The sequence below is a fragment of the Zootoca vivipara genome, chromosome 7, assembly GCF_965207765.1.
Source record: "Zootoca vivipara chromosome 7, rZooViv2.hap1.1, whole genome shotgun sequence".
In the NCBI taxonomy this organism is placed as follows: Eukaryota; Metazoa; Chordata; class Lepidosauria; order Squamata; family Lacertidae; genus Zootoca; species Zootoca vivipara.
In genome coordinates this window covers 68,888,239-68,914,473 of record NC_142590.1, presented here as the reverse complement: position 1 = coordinate 68,914,473, position 26,235 = coordinate 68,888,239, and the positions used below count along the sequence as shown (strand labels likewise).

The 26,235-nt window shown below is 43.6% G+C and overlaps 1 protein-coding gene across 1 annotated transcript in view; it reads left to right on the top strand.

The window, feature by feature from the left end:
* Positions 1-26,235, top strand: part of LOC148685126 (disks large-associated protein 4-like) — a 187,923-nt gene that overhangs the window by 106,008 nt on the left and 55,680 nt on the right. The window contains exon 2 of the mRNA XM_088674579.1: positions 22,167-22,262. The gene's annotated coding sequence lies outside the window, so the exon portion shown is untranslated. The remainder of the gene's footprint in view (positions 1-22,166; positions 22,263-26,235) is intronic.

The window sequence follows — 26,235 nt, the reverse complement described above, 5'->3', positions numbered from 1 at the left end:
CAGAGTGAGAAAGGAATCAGAATCACACTCTCTGTCTCCACCTCTCTTATAGACAATTCTCTCCCACATTTAATATGGACAGAGCTCGTGAAATATGAAAATGCACAAAAATGATGACAACAGGTGACAACAATGTGTTACGGGAGTGCAGGGGGATAAGCCATGTTTTTCCTTCTTTTTTGATTCACTGTTGCTCTCTGTTTCTCTGACCTACATTCCCTTCATCCACCTGGCACCAAATATATAACTGTCAATAGATTTCGGACAACTTTGCAATCCTGTGCATAATTGACTCATAAAGCTACCGTACTTCAAGTGAGTTCTCTCTCTCAGATATTTTCCAAGACTACAGGTCATCTAAGCAGTGGTACCAACCACGCGGTTGTGAGCTCTGGACTCACCACTGCCCCCTTGCCCCCTTTGTCCTCCATGATCAAAATCATAGGAAGAGTGAGGCAAACAAGTTATGTAAAAAAGAAGGGAGAGGAGCTGAGCCTCAGCTAGAATCAGCAGCTGTCTGGGAGAGGACCGGGGGAATTTACACAATGTCTGGCCTAGCACTGAGAGCTGCACTCTCCATCTGCTCCTGAATTCAGCAAGCTGACTTGGACTGCGGCATTGCTGATGCTTCCAGGCTAGATGCAGAGCAAGGAATGGAACCAGGAGCGTTTCTGCTTTGTTGGAGGGTGTTAACCATTTGCTGCCCGGCTCGCTTTGCAAGCCATCATCTCAGATGCTCTGGTGGAAAGTGACTGTCTTGTTCCAGGAAAAGGAAAATCCCACCACTGTAAAAGTACATAGTGCTCCTGTTTGCATGCCTTGATTAGCTATACACAGGGCTTTGTGAAGAACTTTGATGCCCTCATTTAGTGCCTCCAATCCTCACTAACCCCACACAAGAGCCCATACTTGCATTCATGGCATAAGTGGACTACAGCAATGCCATGGTTAGCCATACACTGGCGAATAGTCATAGTTCAGTGCTAGAGCATCAACTCTGCATGCAGAAGGTCCTCAGTTCAATCCCTGGCATCTCTAGGTGGGGCTGGGGGGAGGGAATCCTGTCTGAAATCCTGAAGAGCTGCCACCAGTTGTGTAGACAATGCAGAGCTAGATTGACTGGTAGTATGACTCAGTAAAAGGCAGCTTCCTATGCTCCCATGTATACCTACTACAAGATCCATGTTATGATGCCGCCAAGCTTGGGAGGAAGCATTTCCTGAATTTCCATTTTGGTGCTGAAACTCTGAGCTGGGAAGAGGGTATGTTTTCATGCAGGTGCACTCAGATAACTTTCACAGTTATCCATACATATCAGAAGAACCTATGTTGACTGCAATGTCCCACAGGCAATAGTCCTTCTTTGTTGTTTGCCTCCAACAGTTGGTATTCAGCTCTAGATCCAAATGGAGGCTACAATTCTATACCCAACAGGAGCAAGCCTAATTGAACACATTTGGGTTTGCTTGTGATTGGGTACATATATGGGCACACTGCATATTAGATGGATGATGGTTCCATTGAAATCCATGGGACTATTTTGTCTTGACTTAAGTCCCACTGATTTTAATAGGAATAAAGTTCAGTTAACTCCATCTGTTGTTTAGTCATTAAGTCATGTCCGACTCTTCGTGACCCCATGGACCAGAGCACACCAGGCACTCCTGTCTTCCACTGCCTCCCGCAGCTTGGTCAAACTCATGTTCGTAGCTTTGAGAACACTGTCCAACCATCTCGTCCTCTGTCATTCCCTTCTCCTTGTGCCCTCAATCTTTCCCAACATCAGGGTCTTTTCCAGGGAGTCTTCTCTTCTCATGTCAGATTCAAGACCAAGATCCGAAGCAAAGCAAAAAGGGAAATTGTCCTCCTTCCTCCAAAGCTGCTCATTGAAGTGGGGTGCCTCTTGGAATGTGAGTGAGCAACACTGGCAGCAACCCTCTCCTTAACAGGAGAATGGGCTATGGAGAAGGCTGGAAGGAGACTCTTGCCTGTAGCAGCTGTCAGAATGTATCACTGTTACAGGTATATGGTGGCTTTGTACATATCGTGCCTCATTTAGAGGCTAAAGTGTGAGTTGAACTTTTCTCCCAAGTGAATGTTTGTGTATCCGCGTGTTAGAGAGATACCAGTTTAAAAACATCCCACCCAGAATGTTCTGCTACAATGCTTAGTAACCAAACAAGCTGTGAACCGATCAGCTCACCATTTCTCAAAGCTTGAATGAACAATCTAAAGAGAAAGACTAAACTGGATCAAAAATGTGATGAATGGTATGAACAGTTAACGCCTGCACAAAATCAGCATGCTGAATAGAAGTAACAGGAAGGATATTTGCAAAGAGAACAATTTGATTACATAGCTTATTTGCTTTTTCCTCATGTGGATGAAGACGGTAGCAGGAATTTGCATAAGTTAGCTGCCTGATCCTTTGGAAAGCGTGTAGCTATGATTCTGATCAGACATCCAAAATCGGCAATAGTGTAAGAGAGATCAATAGCTGGATGTCTTGGGTCAGTGGATAAAAGGAGTCCGCTCTGTCACACCAAGATCTCTCCTGTGAATTTCATCTAGCAGTGGAGCTCACAAGAACAAGAACAGATTTAAACTAATAATGATGCTTCTGTGGATTATTTCTCTGGCTGTGATTTAGCTAATACCCTGGAAAGAAGCAACATATTCAGCAGCATTACCACTCCAAGCAGTTCTCTTTCCTGGGTGAAACCGAGGCTATCATTATGCTGGATGTTCCTTTGGGAGAGCATCTGCCTTGCACTTGGAAAGTCCCAGGTTCAATCCCTGGCATCTCCCATTGGGGTTGGGAAGGACTCCTGCCTGAAACCCTGGAGAGCTGATGCCATTCAGTGAATGCAGCACTGAGCTAGATGACCAGTGGTCTGACTCAATAATCACAGTTAGGTGTTGTAGTTCTGCTGAAGCCCAATCCCAGGTGTGGGGAACCTTCCAACCTTCAAATGCCGCTGAACCACAACTTCCATCATCTCTGGCCATTGGCATGCTTACTAGGGTCATGGGAGTTGCAGTTCAACAACATCTGACTGCCCAAAGGTTTCCCACACATACCCTATTCAGTCATTTAACATCATGCAAGGAAGAGAGTGAGAACAAAATCATTGGCTCTGCCCTTTCCTGCACATCCCCATCAATCTTCCTGCACCCCCTCCCCTCCTTGTGTTGGAGGCTGAATGTCTGCCGCAGGAAGCTTTATTTAATGGAGTGGGTTTCGCATGTGATTTAGAATCCTTGATGTTCTGCCCCAAACATGTGGCTGCAGGGGCAGAGATGTTGGAGGGGGACAAAGGGCTCATGGGGCTGGCCTGGGACATTTTGCTGCTTCCGAAAGACAGAAAATGCTGCCACCACACTGCACACCACACTCTTCCGCACCTGCCTGCCACTGCTGCTTCTACATCCAGCTGCCACTGTGGCGACCACCTCCATGCCCAGCTGTCATCTGCTGCCTCTACCCACCCACCGCCACCATGCCTGCCTCCTCCATGCCCACCTGTGGAAGAGGCAGCCACAGCAGCAGACAAGCACAGTGAAGGAGGTGGGTGTGGGCAAAAGCGGCAGATGGGCATGGAATAGAGGGTAGAGGAGACAGGCACAGCAGCAAGTGGTGGCAGAGGAGGGTCGATTTGCCATCTGAGACTACCACCTCATCTCATGGACAGGCATGCCCTGTCCACGCCCACTTTGAACTGTGGTAATTGGGGTGGCAGAGAGAAAGACTGGATAGGGTTCTGGTCATAGCTGCTAAAGCTTTTTCCTTTCCTTTCCTTTTTAAAATGAATTTATCTACAAAGCAAAAGGAATACAAAAGATCAGCATAAATTCATGAAGAGATCACATCCACCAGATACAAGCACATCATATTCTCAAATACATGGAGGTTATCATGCAGACTAAACAGTAAGCACATAAAAATGAATTTAGCCAACTGTGTCTTTTCAAAAAGATTAATGGACTAAGCGGAGTCTAGGAAGAGAATGTTTCTTATAAATATGTGATATAAAGGGATACTAGACAACACAGAAGGTGCCAGTTTTTACCAAGCCTCTCGAAAAATGAACCTGATGAGCCCATTTATGTAGTGTGACCAAACCGGTTGCACTACCCCAAAACCACCTCCGCTCTCTTTAACTTTTCTCTTGCAGAATCATGGCCCCCAAAGTAAGGGCTCAGCAGGCTGCCTCATATGCCTCAATAAAAGTGTATGTCTTCAGCAATTTCCTGGTGTCCCACAAAGCCCACCTTGGTAGAAGCCTGTTAAGAAAGTGAAAGCAAAATCCACAGGGCACCTGTTTCATTCCATAACAGCAAAAGCACTATAAAGTCCTCCTTGAAAGAATGATTCTCTAAAGAAGACAATTGTTACACTAATGAAAAGAGGCTGGCTAAAGGAGTGAAAGGGTATTACTCATCTTGTTAAACATAGATACCTGGAGAGATCTATTGCTGCAAGAGAGAGGGCTTCCCATACAACTGTACCAGGTCAGCAGAATAAAAATCCAGTGCAAATACAATATAGAAATAATTGTAGTAGAGTGCAATCACTGCAACTCATCACATCACACCAATACAAACAACATATTGCAGAATCAACACAGTATAATAGTGGGAGCTAAGAGGCAACTGCACACTTATCAATCCAGAAGTCAATACAATGCAAATTGTTATGAGCTCCCAAGGTTGCTTCCTCACCCTTTTCACAGCATTTCTCTGCAAAAGAAAAACAAAACAGATTTAGATGGAGAATCCTCACTGCACTGTTTATAACAATTATTCATGTTCCATCTTTCAGGATACAAATCCTTCCTTACATAGTGCAATGCTTTTCTCCGACGCCAAGATCCTGACAACTACCAGTAACTCCCACTGATTAAAGGTTCCCCCAAAGGTTATCTAATGCTTTTCTTTTTTACGAAATTTTTTGATTACTATTATACATACATACATACATACATACATACATACATACATACATACATACAAAAAATGCAACCAATCAATCATTGTATCCCTTAATCAAAAAAATGTGTAGCATATAATAAAGTTCATATTGTACATGGACTCTACAACAAGAACAATACAGTTCAGATTTATAGCAATGGAAAAAATAAATTTATTGATTGATTCAATATTATCTTGGGATTTCATATTCTAGTGACTTATATTAAAAAATCTACTTCTCCATAAAGAAGAGGTGATCATCCTTCTTTAAATCTCTTATAATGTATAAGTTTTGTTTTATTACATTCATAACTTCTTGCCAGGATGCTTTGAGAAGACCAAAAATACATGCATTAAATCTGCCCGTTGTGCTTGACACCACTAATACTTATTATTCTATAATTTAGCATTATTATTGCATTTTATGAAAGTTTTATTTAAGGTTGGCTGATATAACATTTGTTACATTCTCATTCATTTAAGGTCACTCTGTTGCAGAGATTCAAATCAATTTCCCATTTAGCTTTAAAGTTAAATTTACCTATTTCTCCCCACCCTCTCACTATATATAAGGGTCTGGTGACTTCTGCTTCAGTGTATCTGAAGAAGTGTGCATGCACACGAAAGCTCATGCCAATGACAAACTTAGTTGGCCTCTAAGGTGCTACTGGCAGGAATCTTTTTATTTTGTTTTGACTACGGCAGACCAACACGGCTACCTACCTGTAACTATTTCTAATGTTTGTAATATCTGATACCGCTTACTCAACAAAACCCTTCGATTCAGTAGCAGCTGAAAACTGACAGATCTCTATTTAATGAATTAACATATTTCTGTCCTGCTTTTTATTATCACTACTCCCAGGGTATCTGCCCATCAGATGAAATCAGATGAAAAGAATGGATGGTTGTGGTGTCTCACTTGCATGGTGGACTTCTGCTTGTGCAGAGGGGGGGGAACTGCCCTTCCTCTCTTTCCTTCTGCAGGCCCCCTCTGACCATGTGTCCCCAAAGTCTGATCTGGAAAGTTGCAGAAACCTCCAGAGCATAGTGAGAGCATGGGGGAATGAGTCCACTGCTGCAATATTGGATCTCGCCCATTAAAATCACATATAGACAATGTAGAACAATAAACAGCAGCAAGCAACACTATGAAAACAGATAAAAGCAGTAATTAAGAAGGATAGAAGTGGCAATTAGAACAGTGTCACTGGTGGTTAGAAATGAAAAGCCAGGGGAAATGAAAAGCATTTTTACCTGGCGCTAGAAAGACATGCAAGTTGGTGCCTGCTGAACCCACTTTGGGAAAATATTCCATAAATAGAACACCACAACCTAAGGAGGTCCTCTGTCCAGTTGCCACTCAGCTCACCTTAGGCAGCAGGGGAACTTAGAGGGGGTGCCTCCAAACATGACAGGAATGGAAGAATGGTAGGGTTGCGTCAGAGTAAGAGATCCTTCACGTTCTATCCTTGATTCCAGCTTCACGTTGATAGCTTTGAATGGCCATCTGCCTCGAGGTCAATTGTAGTCCTGCTTGATAAGACTGAAGCTGCTAATGCTTTCATAAAATCAACAACTGGACAAGAATCTCCATCCAAAAAGATGTTTCAAAGCATTAGCTATATTCCCAAATGCAAACATCTCTTTTATTTGAGGTGAAGGGATTATGCTGTATTTCACTCAGATTTCTGAAAGTTCCAGAGCTTCCTTCACAGACTATTGAGCTAATTTCCCTTTTAACCGTACAAAATGTCCCAGCAAAAGTTAAGAGGAGCTAGCAAGAACATGCAACTCTTCTTAGGAGAATTGCTGGGTTTTGATTATTGTTTCCTAAGATGCCCTAATTCTTAGGGAACTGTTGTTCCTTGGGGCTATAAGAGAAGGGTGAGGAAGTTCAATGTGAATGAATGTAGCTCAGAGGCCTATGTTATTACTTGCAATGTGTATTATTGGTATTATTAGTATTATTAGTATTATTAAATTGATTTTTGGGAATACAAAAATGTTGAGTATGTGGGCACTGGTAGAAAATCCACATATCAGTCCTCTGTTTAAAATATGGTACCCCAAATTAATTTTGTTATAAATATTAACAGCATACTTTTTTCGGGCACATTTTGCACAGGCAAAAAAAACATTCCTCTTTTCCTAGCTCTTTGGCTAATTAAATAATCTATGGACTTTTAAACTGGAAGGGAACATTGTTTTGTTTGTCATTATGTTATGAATTTTTGTGTTTTTATACTGGAAACCGCCTTGTGATCCTTGGATTAAGAGTGGTATATACTGGTAAATACTAATGCTAATACTAATACTAATAAGTATTGATGATGATGATGATGATGATGCATGTGCTTTGCCACTGAGCTTAGGCCCTTCCCTGTAAACTGGAACTGGACCAAGCTCCTGATGTCCTGATGCCTAAGGTAGTGGTCAGGACCTCAAGCCACTGGTTCATAGCCTCCTGTACTACCATGTCTACCTGGGTGCTCCAGGCCACATAAAGGCAAAGAACTGCTTGTTTTCAGGCCAGCAAGTTGGCCTTATGAGATCCATGTTCTTTGGCTATGGGTTGCAACTTAGAAGGGGTTTAGTGGAGGAGGGGCCTCAATTTACCTTAAACCTTTATCAAAACTAGTTGCTTATCCTCACTGTTTTGCCTTGCTGATACTGGCTATGGGCAGATTAGTAGAAACAGTTCAGTTACGAAAGGCTAGCCATACACACGTCCCAATCAAGATGACACAGTTTTAATCTTTGGCAGGCTTAATATGGCATAGTATGGCTGCATATAAGTCAGGAAGGATATTAAACATGACTCCCCAGAATCTATCATGTCTCTGTTCCTACAGTTACCTTTTCTTTGTCTGGCCTGGGAGTACAGATGTTTTTGTTTTGCTTTTGTTTGTAGCTGCGGAACCCTGTGAATGATTTTTCTGTAAATGAATCCAATCGTGTCTTTGGATGCTGTGATTCTGGAATGCCTCCTGGATGGAAGGTGTAGCCAAGAAACAGAGGGGTCTTCACTATTCACTATTAATTGGGAATCGTGATCCTGTCCTCGCAGAGAAGAGAACAATTATGGCTTCAGAACCCTTGAAGGACTTGGCTGTTTCTCCTCCCTCTGTAAGGCAGAGAGAGGCGTCTGGCTGTACTGAACTGTGTAGTTCAGTGTTCCAGGAAGAATCAGATAATTCAATATTGGCCTGAACTTGGATTTTATCAGCATTGTTTTGTCAGTACAGACCTCCAAAGCTGTCCCTAGTGACCTCCTTGTGATGCAACTCTAGGCAAGGAACACTGGTGGAAGCAAATTCCAGTTTTTCACAGCTCAGGCACAGAAGTGCTGCCTTATATCTGTGCTTTATTCTTTTTCCTTTCGTGATCAATAGTGAAGTCATTCTAGAGGGGACAATATTTGTTTTATAGCAGATTTAGTAAATGGTGCTACACTTTATCGCTCTAATGACTCCCTGTGGGAGAGCCAAGGACAGGTTCAGTGGCGACCTTTCTGCAATGACAACTTCAGCAGCCTGCCCTGTTGTGATTCCTCCAAGGAGATGCTGGGATGGGAGGCGGCCTTTTTAGATCTTACTTTTCTCTACAACAGAATTCCTGTTTGACCACCACTAAAGCCATGTTCACACAACCAACAGGGTACCCAGAAAAGTGAAGGAGCATGTGAACATAAAAACATGAGAAGAAGCTGCTGGATCAGGCTAATGGCCCATCTAGTCCAGCATCTTGTTTTCATAATGGACAACCAGATGCCTATGGGAAACCTGCAAACAGGATTCAAGCACGGTATCATTCTCCTCTCCTGTGCTCTCCAGAAATTGGTATTCAAAAGCATTACTGAATCCATTTGTCGAGGCAGAGCATTGCCATCTTGGTAGCAGCCTTCAGTATCCCTCTCCTCCATTAGTTTGTCTAAGCCTCTTTTAAAGCCATCTAGCTTGGTGACCATCACTGCCTCCTGTGGCAATATGCTCCAGTGTGCCAGTGTGGTGTAGTGGTTAAGAGCGGTAGACTCGTAATCTGGGGAACCGGGTTCGTGTCTCGGCTCCTCCACATGCAGCTGCTGGGTGACCTTGGGCTAGTCACACTTCTCTGAAGTCTCTCAGCCCCACTCAGCTCACAGAGTGTTTGTTGTGGGAGAGGAAGGGAAAGGAGTTTGTGAGCCGCTTTGAGACTCCTTCGGATAGTGATAAAGCGGAATATCAAATCCAAACTACTCTTCCTCTTCTTCTTCTTCTTCTTCTTCTTCTTCTTCTTCTTCTTCTTTCTTCTTCTTCTCCTCCTCCTCCTCCTCCTCCATAGTTTAACTATGTGCTGCATGAAGTACTTCCTTTTATCTGTCCTGAGCCTTCCATCATTCAACTTCATTGGGTGTCCACAAGTTCTAGTGCTATGAGAGACGGAGATTTCCCTCCCTCTATCCTCTTCTTCCATGCCATGCATAATTTTTATAAACTTCTATTCGCCTTTTCTCTAAACTAAAATGTCCCAAGCACTGCATCCTTTCTTCACAGAGTCCCCTTGATCATTTTGGTTGCCCTTTTCCAAACCTTTTCCAGTTCTAAAATATGCTATTTGAGGTGAGGCGAGCCAAACTGTACACGGTATTCCAAATGTGTTCGCATCATAGATTTGTATAACAGCATGAAGGTATCAGCAGTTTTATTGTCAGTGGGACTGAAGTGGCAGACACCATCCCTGCTTCAGTGTTTTCCTTGCCTCTTCTGCACAGAGAGCTTAACCATGTTGCTCATAAATAAATGCAAGGCAATGCAGGACTTACTGCCACTGCCCCATTCCTTAGGCTAGCCTTCTCTGGCTTTGAATAGTCAGATGTTGTTGGTCTACATCATCCCCAGCATGGCCGGTAGTCAGGGATGATAGAGATTGTGGTCCAACAACATTTGGGGACCCAAGGCTGGATAAAGCTATCCTATGCATTTCAGTGTACCCAGCTGGTGATGTGAACAGGGCTTCTGATTCCTGCCTCCATTAGATAGATAGATAGATGATAGATAGATAGATAGATAGATAGATAGATAGATAGATAGATAGATAGATAGATAGATAGATAGATAGATATCTCACATGTTCAGTTTTTCTGGAATTCTGCTTGTGTTTGTGGCTTTCCAGTAGGGCAGCAGCCTTTAATTGGTAGATCAACCAACTAATCTCTTAAAATCAAAAATTCAGCAGCAAAGCACATTTTCAGCCAGTGGGGAACACCCATTCATAGTTTTAGGCAATTTTGGTTCCAAACATAAGCCTCATGTCCCTTCAGCTCTTCCCCTGTAACAGCACGGCTAGATAAGTCCATTCATGAGTGCATGGCTGTTGGGTGGTGAGGGGGTGGAAGTGGTGGTGGGTGCTTTAAGTAATCCTGACCTTAGAATTTGTCTTCCAAATTCCTTGACAGTCACAAGGACCAAGCGTCCTACAACCTAGGCTTGTGCATAATTGTCTTCATAGGAGGGATGCAGGAACCTTTGTCTGCTCCCTTTGCCTTCAGACTTTGCCCAGATCTTCTCAGCTGGTAACAAAGAACTGACACCAGGCCTCCATACAATTATGCCGGTAACACTTAGCATTTAAAGGTTGCATCTCATGACTAACTTATGTCCATTAATTTCAGTGGGTCTGCTATGAGTATGGTTTAGACAGATACGACCCCAAGTGTTTAAGCAGCATTTAAGAATTTAAACATTTATGTGGTTATTTAGACTTAAATGAACATGACTGGTGTATTTAAACATTTATATGGTGCTTTCAGAGCATTTCACAGACATTATCACCTAACCCTTAGAACAGCCCTGTAAAGTTTTACTCCTGTATTGTAGATGAAGGGCTTGCCATGGTGTGTTCATGGCTGAGGCAAGGAACCCTCCCTGAATTCATAATATCTTAGTAACTACAAGCCAGTTGCCAATCTCCCCTTCTTGGGCAAGGTTCTTGAGATGGAAGAAGGTCTTGGAGGAAACTAGATCCATTTCAATTGGAGTTTAGGCCCAGTTTTGTCACAGAAACTGCTTTGGTCACCCAGTATGATGACCTGTGCCAGGAATGGAATGTGTCGATGTTAATTCTCCTCAACCTCTCAGTGGCTTTTGATATCCTCAGCCATGGTATCCCTCTGAAACAGCTGCCTGAGTTAGAGGTGGGAGGTATTGCTTTGCTATGGTTCTGGTGCTACTTGAATTGTCACTTCCAGACATTGATGCTTTGCATGTGCTCTTCAGCCCCATGAGGACTTCAGTGTGGGGTTCCTCAGGGTTCAGTTTTATCCCCTATTCTGTTTAGTATCTACATCAGGCTTCCTCAAACTCGGCCTTCCAGATGTTTTTGGCCTACAATGCCCATGATCCCTAGCTAGGAGGACCAGTGGTCAGGGATGATGGGAATTGTAGTCTGGAGGGCCGAGGTTGAGGAAGCCTGATCTACATGAAACCACTGAGTGGGGTTATCTGGAGTTATGGAGTATGTTTTCAGCAATATGCTGATGACACACAGCTCTATTTTTCCATTACATCTGCAGGTGTGGTGGTGGATGTGCAGGACTGTTGTCTTGCCTTGGTAATCGACTGGATGAGATCCAACAAACTGAAGCTCAATCCAAACTGAGGTTCTGCTAGTGGGTAGTTCCCTAGATCAGATGGATGGGAGGTGGCCTGCTCTTGATGGGGATACTTGATGGGTATGTAGCTTGGGGGTACTTCTGGGTGATTTGCTGTCGCTTGAGGCTCAGGTGGCCTCAGTGGTGCAGAGTGCCTTCCGTCAGCTTTGGTTTCTGGCCCAGATGCCCTATTAACTGGACTGGGATAGCCCAACCTCCATTATCTGTGCTCTGGTACCCTCTGGAGATGGTTTGGAACCTTCAGCTGGTGCAGCATTCAGTTGCCAGGTTGCATATTACACCAATCCTAGCCTGACTGCACTGGCTGCCAATTGGTGCTGGTTTTTACCCATAAAGCTTTAAATGGCTCAGGACCGCAGTACTTCAAGGACCACCTCTGGTCCTATGAACCAACTCAGACCCTCCAATCATCATCTGAAGCCCTTCATCATGTGCCTCCTCTTCAAGAGGTCCGGAAGGTGGCAACATGAGAACAGACCTTTTCTTCAGTGGCTCCTGTTTGGGGAATGCTCTTCCCAAGGAAGCTTACCTGGTGCCTTCATTATAAGAGTTTGGATTTGGATTTGATACCCCGCTTTATCACTACCCGAAGGAGTCTCAAAGCGGCTAACAATCTCCTTTCCCCCTCCTCCCCCACAACAGACACCCTGTGAGGTGGGTGGGGCTGAGAGACTTCAAAGAAGTGTGACTAGCCCAAGGTCACCCAGCAGCTGCGAGTCTACCGCTCTTAACCACTACACCACACTGGCTCTCATTACATAGCTTTAGCTGCCAGGCAAAAACGTGTCTCTTTAGCCAGGCCTTAACATTCTATGACCCTCTAAATATGTTTGTGGGAAGGGGATTATTGGTTTGTTTTTGTTTTATTATGTATTCAGTGTTCTCATTTTGTTTTGTTTTTATGTTTTGAACTGCCCTGTGATCTTCAGATGAAGGATCTGTCTACAAAATTAACTAACTAACTAACTAACTAACTAACTAACTAACAGCAACCCCCTTGGATCACAGTGCAGCTTCTTAGCCATTCCATTACAGCAGGTCATCAGATCAAATCATTCCAATCAGCCATTTATCTTCCAATGCAGAATCAGCAGAGTTTCACACCTCTGGGTGGTAGGACTGTGTGTCAGGTGGAAAAAAACATGTCTCTATATAACAGCATTTGTCAGCCAACTTTTTTGACAATATGCCACAGGTCAAGTCCAGAGTATTAGGTAGTGCAGCTGTAGTGTGCAGTGTAGCACATCTGAAGCCTTCTGTGCCTTTGTGTGGATTTTCTTCTTGCCTACTGAACCAAGGAGCAGGCAGCAGCTGTGCCAGCGGCAGTCAGGAGCCCTGCATGACTCCTGCTCCAGTCCAGTAGTGCATAAATCCCTGTGGCTTGTGCTATTTATAGTACCCATGCCATGGGATATAAAGCAGCCTTCTCCAACCTGGTGCCCTCCAGATATTTTGGACTGAAACTCCCATCAACCCCAGCGTGATTGCAGAAGACTGGCATAAATATTCCTCATTTCTATGGATGATGTGTGTCCAAGGAACTGTGTGACAACTGGGGAGTGGGGAATAGTTTGTAAGCACACAAGCTGTTGGGTTGCTGGCTATATATTTTTTGTATAGTACAACTGTCTGGCTCTAGCCAGACTCGGTGCTTTTGTTTAAAAACAACAAAGAGTCTTGTGGAAACTTAAAAGGCTAGCAAATTTAAAAAACATAAGAAGGCCCCATTTAGTCCATCCTCCGGACTTCACGGTGGCCAACTGTATGCCCAAGAGAAGCTCACAAACAGAACCTGAGCACAACAGCGCACTCCCACTTCTGATTCCCAGCAAGTGAGACACTTGTTATAAGCCAAACTAGTCCATGAACTTCATTCAGGTAGTTTGCAGTATGCCTGTAAAAATACAATTTGGAATAATACAGAATCTAGCACAGCACTTTACAATTTCTATGGTATTAAGTGGTGCACCTAGACTCTCATAAATATTGAAGTGATCCATGGGCGAAAAGATTTGGGAAGCGCTGGCATAAGCCATGATATTATTATGATGCAATCCACTTCATCAGGTGCATGATGAAGTGGAAAGTGGCTTACAAATGCTAACACTATAATAATGGTGTTAGCTTTTTAGATGCCATAAGGCTCTTTGATGTTTTTGCTACAACACTAACTCACTAACCGGCTGCTTCCCCACAGTACTTCATCCTAAAAGTCACAGCACTCTTGAGCTGGTGCTACTCAGGCATGCCACAGTTTAATATTGGGATGTCTTGGTCAGGTAATATAGATGCTTTCTCTCCAATTTATTTCCTGCCATGGCCAGCTAGAGCGTTTCTAATTGTGAAATATTGAAGAAGATCAGGTCGATTTGTTTGTAGTCCTACAGTCAAATGAGCCATTTAAGAGGAGCAGAAACAAAAAGAAGTTGTGAGCACCCTTTGGAAAGGCCACAATTTTCTAACGCTGGGGTCACCCACATTGCATTCGTGAGTGTGATGGCCTCTTTGAGGTCTTCCCCTGGTGCCCACAAAGCCTCAGAGCACACACATACCCCATTCACTGCTCCCTTTGTCATGAGGCAGTAAGGGTGCTTACTTTTTTGACCCTGTAAGGTACATAGAACTAAGAGAGGAAGTTGGAAGAGTGGCACTCTTTCCCATTTCCTTTTTCAGCTCTATGGGTTTTCCAAAGCTCAGATTAATTCTGCTGGATCCGACTTTTACTCAGGTCTCTAAGAAAAGCAAAATGTGTGCCTGTGTGCTCTCTCCCTTTCTGTCTCAGGGCAGGGTGAGGTGACTGATCTGGGGAAGTGGGGTGGCACCCATGGCAGTTGCTCAGAAATCCAAATGTGCCCATAGTGACCAATTAAAGTGTTTGTCAACTGCAAGTCTTTAGTCTGGGGCTGCTGCTGTTGTTGTTTGTGTGTTATTTCCTCAGGATTCTCTGAATTGAAATGTGCCTCCTGGGCCATTAAAGTTTCATGATATTTTCACCAGCTTACTTGTTTAATTTCCAAATGTTTGACACTTAAGAGAGCGTAGAGGAAGAATCAGCTTGCTTCACTAGAGTTATATTAAAGAGGGGACACAAGCCAGGAAAGATATAACTAGTTTGGAAGCTTTTCAGAAAAAACAATCATTTATTTTCATTCCATGCATTGATGTTTGTGTGAATAATCTGAACATTCCTGGCATCCCACGCCCCCTAATAATGAATGGAAGCAGATTTATTAATTTATTGTATTCTTTATTTAAACCATTTATATCCCACCTTTCTGCAAAAGTTTCAAATGCAATGAGTAAACATTCACAATTTAACAATAAACATTAGATTAAAGCAGAGTGGCTTTAATCTTGCAGGATCTATTTTGGTTTTTTCCCCTCCTAGAACCCAGATACCTAGGGCAAAACTTGGGCTTTGGAGCAAATGCACACTTATACTTGTGAAACGAGGCATCTGAGTGTATCTCAGCTCAAGAATTTGATTTTTCAGAACCAGAACTGAGCTTACTATCCTGTTACCCAAACATCCATTCCTGCTTTTCTTCCAAGCTTTCCTTGCTTTCTTTCAGCAATCAATTTTGGGTGGATGTTGCAATTGTGAAACAACTGGAAGTCAGAAATCCTTCCAATTGTTTAACAATTGCAACTCATTCAGAGATCGATGAGTAGATCCTGGTGTATCTTCTGCCTACTGTTGGATTGAAGCAATAAAGGCTGCATGTATGTAACACTAATAAAAGCAGTTATAAAGCTGAGAAATCACAAAAATTAAAATCTCAGAAGAATGCTTTCATCTGGTATCTAAAAGCTATTAAAATAGGCACTAGCTAAGTGTAAGTGAAAATAGTATTCCGCAACCAGGAGGCCATCACTAAAATACCCTGCCTCCAGTCACTGGAGTTGAAGGGGGGGGCGGTCACCAGAAAAAAACTGATAAGCAAGCAAGGTTGCCTGGACAGGAGAATCACACCTTATGGGGCACCCACACAGCTCTCTGCCTGGAAGCCACTTTGAGGCTCCCTTTCCATCCTGCTGATTCCTTCTGCAGGCAAAGCAGATACTGCTCCCTTGGCAGGGGCTGGTTTCACCAATGCCTAGGTATGCCACTGTTCAGATACCAAGGTGTATCAGAGCTTTAAATGTCAAGACCAGCAGCTTGTATTGTGCCTAGAAATAAACTGGAATTTGGTAGAGATATTTCACTACCAGCAATATGTGCCTCAACGTAATTTGGCCTGTTCTATCCAGTGCTCTGGCTGCTGTATTCCAAACTATCTAAAGTTGATACAGTTCACACAGATTATCATTTACCAAGTGGTTAACTTATCCCAGTGTGCACAGCCACATGGTAAGTCTGTTATCTATAGTGCCCTGTCAAATGGTGAGGAGAATCTTATCACACCTCCACCTTACCAGAATCCAAGGCCATACAGATGAGCATTTTGCCACACCTGATGTCTTGGGGAATCACCACACAACTTTGCAGTATGATAGAGACAATGAAACTATCACGGGATTATAAAGTTTCCCCTGAAACTGTTTGGCAGTTTGTATGTGCTCATCCATCCAGAAAAGCAGCAGAATGTTAGGAGTCGACTCCCTGCTTAACAGGGCGACACAAGTTACTGGCTTACCAAGTAGTTACACATGCACCATGCCAACTTCCCACTTAGGAAATGGTTGTCTGTGATGACCCCAAGTTTTCTTCCCTAATTTATGCAGCATATGCTATCAATCACATTTTATTGCATTCATTAATGGGTCTAAAGGCTGGTAACAATTAACACTGCTTCAAAAATATTTTTTTTCAGCTAATCCAGAGCATCAGCATCTAGAGTCTTTGGTAACAAATCATTCTGTAATTGACACATCTGCCTTGTTTTTCTGTCAGTTGTTGAGGGCATTCCTTGCTCTAATGGAAGTATTTTGTGTCATTAGTTGCTGAACGCTAAATGGACTCATCAAGCCAAGAAACACATTCTCCCCATCAAACTTCTGTTAGTGGATATTATCCAGGGGAAGGATCCAGCTACTTAAATACCCTCCTGGCTATACTTGCTGCAACCTGTGCTTCAGGGCCTCACAATTTAGCTGTTGCTCCTGCGGAACTGAAGGATTTGAAGAGAAGGGAGGGGACCTCCACAATATCAAAGTCCCAAGGAGGGAGGAGACTGAAATAGAGAGAAAAGGAGGGAAATCTTCAAGCAAAGCAAAGGTTTATGTTATTCAGAGGCCACGAGCATCCTTGGCCCTTGGATTGTTCAGAGGAGAGCAGTGCACTTCCCTTCCTACCTTGGGCTGTGCTAAATGTTGTCACACAGTCACGGTGAGGTGAATTTTGCAAAGCAGCACCTTATGTTGCTACCTGCATATGAAGGTGTATATGGCTGGGCAGTTGTCAGTCATGTCAAAGGAAGGAAGGGAGTAAGGCAATGACTAGTGATGTGCATGAGCTGTATGGATAGGTGGTATCTCAGGCTTTTGGTCAGCGACCAGGTGAATCCTTGTTTCACCATGTGGTTGAAGGTGCTGACAAATTCAGAGTTCTTTTATAACTCCTCAATCTTTCTTTCAGATTCTACTGTCCAGGTTCACTTGACTTTACCTTCATGTCTCTTCTCCCTCCCTCCCCCCCCCATGGGAAGTATGGCACAATGTGTAGCACATACCCACAAGAACAAGTTGCTCTCAGGGGCATCTGGTTGGCCACTCTGAGATTGGGATGCTGGGCTAGATGGGCCTTTGGCCTGATCCAGCAGGCTGTTCTTATGTCTAGGAACTAGGAAGATGCTGGGTGCAATCCTGACTGAATGCATATATCTGTATGTGTGAATGCCTTTTGGTCCAGACCCCTTCCACATAGGCATTCGGCATAAATTCAGAAAGATTCTGTACACCAGGCCCAGCCCACCCATGAGATGAGGCTAAGCAGTATGGTGGCATGGTGGGGGCAGCACTTCCTGTCTCATCTCAAGCGGTGAAACAGGACATGCTGTGCCACATACAGGCAGCGAATGCATAGGCCAGGCATCCCCAAACTGCGGCCCTCCAGATGTTTTGGTTTACAACTCCCATGATCCTTAGCTAACAGAACCAGTGGTCAGGGTAGATGGGAATTGTAGTCCAAAACATCTGGAGGGCCGAAGTTTGGGGATGACTGGCATAGGCTATGTGCACATGGTCTGTGGTCATTTTGCAAGTGCATAGGTTCTTCAGATGTTGCACTCACTGTGTTTCAGGAGGAGGCTCAGCTTGTGACTGAAGCAGGTTTGCTGCTGTTCTCCCTGTATAAGTGCATTCAAGCCAACAGTGGATGTAATGTCTGGGCAGTCCTCCAAACTCCTTTGATTCTCTCGGAATAGGGTGGGTGTTAGGTTTCAAACAGCCATTTAAATAATATTTGGAAGCAAACTAATAATAATGGTTGCTGGTCACAGGGCAGGTATCTTTTCCTCAACAAATTTTGTCATTAAATGAACTATGGTTGTTTAGGGTGTATGGGCAGTAAGGAAGCCACCACCTTGCTGAGGCTATGGGGGCCTGGGTGTGGTCAGTGCCTGGGTGAGTGGCCGCCTGAGACCCATATGTATACTGCATTGGGTTCTGTGATAGAGTGAATTAATACTAGTTGCTGGAAACCACAGTTGCAGGAAAGCACATAATAAAAGTGCTGTTGTGCTCAGGTCCTGCTTGCAGGCTTCTCATAGGCATCTGGTGGGCCACTGTAGGAACAGGATCCTAGACTCAGTAGGCTCTTCTTTTGGTCTTATAGATTGAAGAAAGGTGGGGTATAAATGTAAGAAAATTAATGTACACTAACAGTGTCTTCCTGGTACATTTCAGGCATTGTTATTGTAAAGGACATTGCACTAACCTAAGGACATTGATGCAGCAGCTAAAAAAGCCAATGCAATTGTGAGCTGCATCAATAGGAGTATAGCATCTAGATCAAGGGAAGTAATAGTACCACTGTATTCTGCTCTGGTCAGACCTCACCTGGAGTACTGTGTCCAGTTCTGGGCACCACAGTTCAAAAAGGATACTGACAAGGTGGAACGTGTCCAGAAGTGGTCAAAGGCCTGGAAATGATGCCTTATGAGGAACGGCTTAGGGAGCTGGGTATGTTTAGCCTGGAGAAGAGAAGGTTAAGGGGTGATATGATAGCCATGTTCAAATATATAAAAGGATGTCATATAGAGGAGGGAGAAAGGTTGTTTTCTGCTGCTCCAGAGAAACAGACACGGAGCAATGGATTCAAACTAAAAGGAAGAAGATTCCACCTAAACATTAGGAAGAACTTCCTGACAGTAAGAGCTGTTCGGCAGTGGAATTTGCTACCAAGGAGTGTGGTGGAGTCTCCTTCTTGGAGGTCTTTAAGCAGAGGCTTGGACAGGCATATGTCAAGAATGCTTTGATGGTGTTTCCTGCTTGGCAGGGGGTTGGACTGGATGGCCCTTGTGGTCTCTTCCAACTCTATGATTCTATGATTCTATGATTCTAACCTGACCGTCTGTGTGAAGAGGTGAGCTCTCTATTAGATGGTATCAGTGTTATTCACTGGGCATTTACATGGCACTCATGAGACCTAGGGAGTCTCGAGATGCGCAGAACTCTTTTTCATTCCGTTGGTGCAAATTCTTCCAGCCAAGGCTAATCTGACACCTGTAATGTCATACTTACCTTTGTTGTCTTCATCACATGCCAGCTGAATCCATGCAACTGGGTGAGCCTACGCAGAAATCTAACTTCCCAAGGAGTGGAGTTAAGGGAAACAATGCCATTTTAGCAGTCAGCGTAACCCAGACACAATTGCTCGTATGCACTGCCTTGATGGTTATTAATTAAAGTTAATTATAGCACAGCTATATTTGAGCTGCTGTAGCATGCATAGACAAAAGCAGAATTACAAACAATAGGCTTGTTCCTCCACTGTCTCAGTGGGGCATTTTAAATTAAGAAAGCTCCAAGGTGAGTAGAAGGATGGAGCCTCAGGCTCTCCCTCTTTAGAAGGTAGCCGAGTTCTGCCAACAGCATCCACATGGGATGCTGTTGCTGACAGGATGCTGGGGGGCACTGGCAACGTCTTCTAACTGTGCTGGCAATTGATGCTGGTGGCCTTATTGATGGATGCCAGCAGTATCAGTGATGGATATGGGTGGCACAAGAGATAGATGCTAATGGCAGTATTGATGGATGTTGGTGACATGTGTTGCTGGCACTGATAAAAGATGCTGTAGTATTAGTGAGTACTGGTATTGAGGGAAGGTGGGGAAAGAACAGTGATAGATGGCCATAGCTCTGCTAATGGAAGTGGGTAATGTTAATGATGAATGCCAGTGCTGTTGATAAACAATGTTGGTAGCCTTGGTGAGGGTCAATGGTTGTGTTGCTAATAGATGGTGAGTAACAGCATTACTGATGAGTGCCAGAACTGTGGCTGATGGATGCTGGTAGTATGAATGAAAGTAACCATGGATACTTAATGGCAACAGTGACAAATCTGAGGAGTAATGTTAAAGGATGCTGATAGCATTGGCCAAGGATACATTCTGACATGATTAGCAATGGATGATGGGTGCTGTTCTAAAAAGCTGGGAACTTTAGAAGGAGCAAGTGATGCTTTTGCAGACTGTAACTAGGAGCACTAATGATCAGTGTCAAGGATTAATTTTCTTCCATTCCTATAACAAAAACCATTATCTTTGGATAACAAAAACCATTATCTTTGCATCTGAGTGAGTCACCTTTTGGCTAACTTCACACATTACAGTTTGCTACACAGATGAAATGTCTACATAGGTTTTCAGTAATGAGTGAAGCCAGACCCAAGTATATTTCACTACATAAAAACTACTGAACTGTTGGGGAAAAACTTGCACTAGACTTCACAAATTGATATGGGAACAGAGGGCCACTTGACCGTGTGGGTTGGGGGGGGGAGAGCAAAAAGTGGGGTATAAATCTTCTAAACTAAACAGTAAATAAATCATAAACTGAAGCCAAAGTGAGGCCAAAAACAAAGAGAAAGCTGTAACCAGTAGCAGAGCAAAGTGCAGGGGGGAAAGCTGGAAAAAGAAGTAATCTTATACATGAAAAATCAATAGAACAACTTCTCAGGCACTTGCTGTTTTCTGTTTATTCCTTATATCATCCAAGGGAGTCAACAAGGAAGGAAGACACTGCAGCCTGGACTCTCCTATTGCAGCATCTGAGCATATGGATGTGTGCCAATACATTCAAGCTAAATCTCGATAAGACAGAGGTGTTATGTGTTCTGAATTCTTGGATCCAAGAGATGGGGAGATAGCCTGCTCTGGACAGGCTTGCTGTGCCTTGGAAGAAGCAGGTTCATAGCTTGGGGATACTTCTGGATCCAACATTGTCACTGGAGGCTCAGGTGACCTCAGTGACTCAGTGGCCCTTTTAGACAGAGATGACTTGGCTACTGTACTCCATGCTCTGGTAACTTCTGCTTTGGATCCTCAAAATGGGGGAGTCGAGAAGTAGAATTCCAAATCCCCACCAATTGCCTTGACAGGTTGCCAATCCCTCCCCCAATGTATTAGCATTAAAGCTTTTGTTTCTGGATATTTCTTTGTTCTCAGTGTCCAATAAAATCAATGAGCATGATACTTATTTAATATATTATCTACTGTATACGACTTTTCAGGCAAACCTCACAAAGAGATTTACACAAAATTATTAAACCAATATAAGAAAGTAGCAAAAACAAGCTGCAAAGAAGGGGAACTTTTGGAAAGCCAGATCTCTCCTCCTGTCAGGGCAAGATGGCTCTGGAGTACGAGCTCAGTGGCAGCAGCTTTGGGAGGGAGAGAGGACATCTCAGCTGGAATACGAAGAGCTACATGGTGGGCATCCCACCAGGCTTTTCCACCTTCTCCCTCTTCCCCCCTGAGGGCAAGATGTAGGTTGGTCATATAACAGATAAGAGAACATGGGCAGAAAGTTCTTTGTAAGCTGAAGTGGAGTGACTTAGCAGAAAGAATACAGCTGATGTCAGCAGGACATTGTTTTCCCTTAAGGAATAATGTGCATAGAACTAGACAGCAAATAAGTTTGCATATAAGCAAAAAAAACTCAAAGCCCTGCAACTTGGAGTTCAGCTCAAAATTTAAGCCCTGCAACAAATTTTCCCCCAAAGAATTCTGCAGTGTCCCTAAGAAGAAAAAGGGGGCAGGGAGAGCTTCAACTCTTCTGTGACTTGTGTAAATTTGCTAAGATACAAAGAAGTCAACAAGATGCCCTTCAGATGTGGTGTACTACAGCCCCTACCCTATCATCCCTAACTATTGGCTAAATTTGCGAGGGCTGGTGGGAGTTTTCGTCTGCAACATCTGGAGAACATCTTGTTGGATAGCTCTGTATCTCAACTCAGGTTTTCCAGTTGGACCACAGTTTTCCATCAACACATAAAACTTTCTCCTCCCTCTCTCCCTCTCTACCCCCACCCCCCATTATCAGGCTAAAAAGAGAATAAGATAATCTAACTTCTAAACCCTTTTTCATCTTGAAATTCTAGATCTTCATGAGGACCAAGCCTGGAATTCAGAGGGACAGAACAGAAATGACTCAGCCCTGAGCTACAGGGAGGCGTGAGAGATACAGCATGGCCCAGGTTTGCATTTTCAGCTGTTCTTTCTGCAACTGCACAGTTATGAGCGAGGAGTGTAGCTCAGTGGAGAGAACACAATTTGGATGCAGAAGGTTCCAAGTAGGGATGAGTTGATCTGTTAATGTTGGTTCTCTCTATTTCTTCTTTTTTTAGTCCAGTTCTCATTCCTGCAGCAATTTGTAATTGAAAAAATATCCTCATGAAAATTCATTAGCATTTTAGCACAAATTTATACTAGTATAGAGCTTTTCGTATGCAATTTTTGCAAGTGATCTCCTCTAATATAACACATCTTTGTATGTTGTTCTTACAAAACACACACACACACACACACACACACACACATATTTTACCCTACTATTTACCGGGGGGGGGTGTTTCACCCATAACTTGGCTGGAGAGCTGTACAGTCATACCTCGGTTTAAGTACGCCTCGGTTTGAGTACTTTCAGTTTAAGTACTCCGCGGACCCGTCTGGAATGGATTAATCCACTTTCCATTACTTTCAGTGGGAAAGTTCGCTTCAGGTTAAGTACGCTTCAGGTTAAGTACGAACTTCCAGAACCAATTACACTCATACTTCAGGTTAAATACGCTTCAGGTTGAGTACTCCGCAGACCCGTCTGGAACGGATTATTCCACTTTCCATTACTTTCAATGGGAAAGTTCGCTTCAGGTTAAGTATGCTTCAGGTTAAGTGCAGACTTCCGGAACCAATTGTGTACTTAAACCGAGGTACCACCGTATTGTACATTTGGGTACAAATTTTGAAGGGTGCCTGTGTCTCGATTTGCGCATTCTTTTGAAAAATCTGGATTTGGTATGTTTGCCTTTAAATGCAAACTTTTGCCAAATTTCTACCCTATCCCTAGTTCCAAATTATTGAATACCTGGCATTTCCAGATATGTGAACAAAAAAACAAGTGATGGTTAAGATTTCTACCTGGGCCCCTGCAGTTCTTGTCAGCCGCTGGGCTAGCTGGACAAATATTCTATGTTAAATTAGGCCAAAGGTGAGGAGTGGGTGTTGTGCTAATGGTGCACATTTGTTCTCTGTTCTCATGGTACAAAGGAAAGCAGGCCAAGGAACAACTGAAGAAGATACCATGTTAAATTTGGGCTACAGCTGATCTTCAAAGGACAGGATAACAGCCTTCACTGTAGCCTACAATCCGTGTAAATTGCAGGGGGGGGGAGAGTGAGAATAATAAAATAGTATGAAAATTACTATAGCAACCTCTCATCTATGACTGACCTAGTTTGGGACAAAGGAAGGGTCCCCTAATACCTAAATGCATTGTAGGCTGAAATCTTTCATAGCTGTCCAGAGGCAATTTTTGGCTTTGTTTACAGTGATTTAGTTTGATTAGCTAGTGAGGGAAGAAAATACTTTCCGGGTTTTGTCACCCAGAGCTTTATCCTCAGAGGGGCCTTCATGATACTGTGATGGGTTAATCTCAATAGCGAGCAGATCTATCACAGGTCTTTGGGAAAGCCACCTCCTGCCCTGTTTTATGCTAAGCTGATACAGTTTTCCACTGTTCTTGTGGATGGCTTATTTATTCTGGTCTAGCTGTGTGTGTGTGTGTGTGTGTGTGTGTGTGTGTGAGAGAGAGAGAGAGAGAGAGAGAGAGAGAGAGAGAGAGAGAGAATGGATTTGTTCAGCGCATTGTTTTCAGCCAGAGTGTGCCCATGGGCTGTCATGCACTATAGAGCAGAGGTGGGGAATTCAAGCCCATGGAGCTAATTAGATCTGCCAAACCTCCCCACTTGGCTATTTGAGCCGACATATAACCACCTGTCTATTCCCTAATGCCATACGACACCACAGGAGCAGAACAGATAAGTCACCGCTTCACACTGAATTCAAGCTGCTGACCTGAAGGAAAGCATGACTCAGCACTTTTGTTATTTTAGACTGGGGTGCGAAGCTTGGGAGCTTGCTGGACTGCAACTCCCTCATCCCCAGCCAGCATGGCTAATGATCAGAGATAATGGGGATTGAAGTCCAACGACATCTGGAGGGCCACCGCATTCTCCACCTCTGCTTTAGATTAAAAGTTTCATTGTAGAAAATGGGGGGAGTTGGATAAAGCACCCTGCTGAATTGTAGCAGGTGTGGTCAGCCCATCAGAAAACCAGAAGGCACATCACATGACAATGACGCTAAGCTAAGCCAATCCCAGTGAGAAAGCCAAATTGCTACAAAATTGTCTCGGACATCCTGACAGTGCAAAGGAAAAAAAAAATCACACCAGCTGTCCTAAACAGTTTGCTGGGGTAAGAACTGTCCTTCAGAACAATGCCTGTTCATAGAAACACCACTGAGACAAGCACAGACACCAAGTGTTCTTAATCTTACAATCTGTTCTGTACTGCTCTTGTGTCTGGCTATGAAGAAAATGCTAAGAGACTTGAGCCCTCTTGCCTGATCCAATGGAAGACTTCCGCTAAAGAAAGGCCTTGGCCACATCCACAACATACATTTAAAGTGGTGCTATGATACTGCTTTAAACAGTCATGGCTTCCCCTAAAGAATGCTGGGAGCTGTAATTTGAGAGAGTTGTTAGGAGATGCCCATTCCCCTCAGAGAGTGACAATTCCCAGAGTTTTCTTTGAAGGGGGAATTGATCGTTAAACCGCTCTGGGAATTAGAGCTCTGGGAGCAGAACTACTAATGACTCTTGGCGCTCTTAACAAACGACAGCTCCCAGGATTCTTTGGGGGAAGCTGTGACTGTTTAAAGTGGTATGGTAGTGCTCTCAGTGTGTGGTGTGAATGTGGCCCTTGCCTACTTGAGACTCACCACAGCATGCAGTGCTTTTGTCAAGAGCCATTTCTCCTTCTCTACAATAGCAATTGTATGCATAGGTCATAGGTCCGCCTCCCTTCTCACTGCAAAGCCAAAAACCTTCCCTGGGTCCTCTAATTACTGAATGTGCTGAAAGTGGGACTGATTCTGTTCAGTTACTACCATTGCTGTTTTTCTAGAAAAAGAGGTGCCAGAACTCACCGTGAAGACCTGCCTCATTCTCTTAGAATGGCAATGGCACCCACCTGAAAGGTGCCATAATTGAGTTCCGCCGAGTTCCGGCTTTTTTAAAAAAACACCTGGTTACTACCTTTAAACAGGCTAGCCTTAATAGTATGGAAAATGTCGATTTACGCCCATCACACACCAGACAAAAGCACCCCATTCCACTCGAATATTTAGCTGTCCCTCAGCCAGCTCCATTGTTTATGAGCGCCTATGCAGATTTGTAAGTGAAATGTTAATATTCCATGCAGTTCTTTGTGATTTCCCCATCCTGCCATCTTTGAGCTTAGTGTTTCCCTGTTTTTCACATTGTGTGTATGTGTTCTGATTTGACCTACTTTGCATGTGAGCGTTCTCTTTACTGAACAGATGACATCTCTTGGATAACTTTGGCAGTGGTGGGGTGGGAGAGGAGGGAGAGAATATATCTATTTAGGGACAATCAAATAGATTGTGCAGCTTCTGCGGATTCCGAAGGTTTTTTTGTTCCCACAGGATTTTGTTTTATTCCCGGAGACATTTGCATTAAAATAGGTTCTTCTCTCTTTCGGAAGGGTTCATCTGCTTCTGCAGCTTACTCAACACCTGAAGTCAAAAGCCTCTGTCACATTTCAACCACTTAGCCCCCCTCCCAACCCACCAGCCAGCTGCAAATACACAAAAGGGCTTGATGGCATCTGGCAGGTGATAAGCATCACGAGCAGATATACAGAAACAAATTAAAGAATTGGGAGGCTCTTTCCTCCTCCTTCCCCACTTCACCTGAGAAAACTTTGCAGAGAAATTGAATTCAAAAGCATTTGTTATGCGTCAGTTACTACAGATGACCGGGATATGACCTAGCCGAAAGCTGCTTCACACTTTAAGCAGCAATCTTGTCTCCTGTCACTGCATTAAGGTCATATCTGCATGTCCTACAGTAAATATGTAGAGTGTGAA